Source organism: Saccoglossus kowalevskii, chromosome 15 (genome assembly GCF_978046115.1).
Source record: "Saccoglossus kowalevskii chromosome 15, keSacKowa6.1, whole genome shotgun sequence".
Classification (NCBI taxonomy): Eukaryota; Metazoa; Hemichordata; class Enteropneusta; family Harrimaniidae; genus Saccoglossus; species Saccoglossus kowalevskii.
Window position 1 is genome coordinate 11,712,840 of NC_140655.1, and position 1,873 is coordinate 11,714,712.

The 1,873-nt window shown below is 40.0% G+C and overlaps 1 long non-coding RNA gene across 1 annotated transcript; it reads right to left on the reverse strand.

The window, feature by feature from the left end:
- Window positions 1-1,018: 1,018 nt before the first annotated feature.
- LOC146733936 (uncharacterized) lies at window positions 1,019-1,873 on the reverse strand. Its single transcript, XR_014931660.1, has 2 exons — window positions 1,513-1,873; window positions 1,019-1,366 (listed from the first exon to the last, which is right to left on the reverse strand). It is a non-coding gene; the product is annotated as an uncharacterized LOC146733936 (long non-coding RNA).

A 1,873-nucleotide genomic window follows, 5' to 3' on the forward strand; every position in this document is an offset into this window, starting at 1 on the left:
AGACAATGCCTTGCCCAAATTTCACCCGGAAATTCCCTCATTGTACTCTCGCAATCGCAGACTTGGTCATTTTTACAAAAAGTTTTGCCATTTTTGCGGTCACGTAGTAATTATGTAAACATTGACTCTCCAGATTGTGCCAACGTGTCCCTCTATACTTAGGCTTTTGAAATATATAAGCTAAATTACGGTTCTGAATGAGATAATAGACAGAGAATGCTTTAATCAGAAACGTCATCAAACCCTTCTCACTACCTTAACACATTATAACTGTTATAACTGTTATAACTGTTGAATTGCGTGTATCTTTGAAATGTGTGTATCTGTCAAATTGGGGGCGCCCGAGGCTGAAATGGGCCTCCAACGAAAATGTGTAAATTTTTCACACTTTACGCGTTCTTCGAGGACGTGTCTCAGAATGGTGTCACGTGGTTAATAGGTCATTTGAAGCCATTCTATAGCACTTTAATCCGAGGACCCTGAAAATGTCCTCGCTAGCATTGAGACGTCCTCGGAGGCAGGTCAAATAACCTATCAACGTCCTCGAAGCATATAGTAATGCGAGTACACACACACACACACACACACACACACACACACACACACATACTTGTATTGCAATATGTTCCGAGGACTCCATTGGATTAACTTTTAATATAGTTGAATTAACTTTTAATATAGTTGCGATATGAACTCGATTAAAACGCGTTCCTATATAGGGTTGCGTTTTAATTGGAGTTTAATTAAACTCAATTACAATGCAATACAATGGAGAATTGCATTTTAATTAAGTTTAATTAAACAAGAGTTGAATATCCCGTGACTGAACATAGAAATGTTTGCGAAGCTTAGGTTTAGTATCGCGGTAAGGTATGGTATAATTATATTAATATTGTCAGATTTTTTCTAGCAGGCAGCACATGCAATAAAATAACAAGCAGAAATCACGCCAGTGTGCGGTTCAGAATTAATACGTTTTATTAAGCTGGTAGTGAGTTCTATACACAATGGGGTGATGCTAAGGGAAATATTACTAGTTATATTAATACATGTCACAATCCGTAAAACGGCATACAATTATAAGACAAACTAGACTACACGCTCATCAAAATTACAACAATGCGTGAAGCATACACATTATAAATACAAGCAGTAAATTAAGAACTAGCATTACAAGTTGGTAATACAACCGGTTAGCCCTCATGAACACGTCACACAACACGTTCAGACTGTCCTATTGTCCGGTAAGTTAAAACGTTCACTTGCTCGACACTTGCTTCACTCCACACAATCTAGAATTCCACTTCACAGCCTTCCACTCAGACTGCGCTCCATGCGTCACGACGGCTCACCACTCACAGGTCATCTGGAAAAGGGACAAGTACATTCCATAATACTCGCCGTTTTAAACACAAATAAAGAAACGTAATATGGATGCATTTAATCGGGCTACTGTACCCGGCACAGTTGAATGAACTACTAGGAAATGATTAAACTGAAAACTCAACTTACAGTTTCTATGTGCGGGCGTCTTGTCCATCTCCCTCACCAAAGGGTGGAATCTCCAAGTCTCAGGAATATCCCCAAGCTGCAAAACCAATTTGGCAGACCTCTACTCTATATACTTGGCTGACCGAATACAGCGAAGTTACCACTGACTCCCACCAACTCAAAGCCTGAACGCCTTGCCAGTTGATAGTAAAATTACGAGTCACCACGAGTAGAATTGCAGGAGATGCTCACTCCTGGACAACTAACCACATCACACTGCAGAATTACCAAGCACACTGACCTACTTTGCATCACAAAAGCAGTTCTATTCATCACTCCAGCCTACTCTAGTAAACCTCCATACACCCACCTGTAAGTGCAT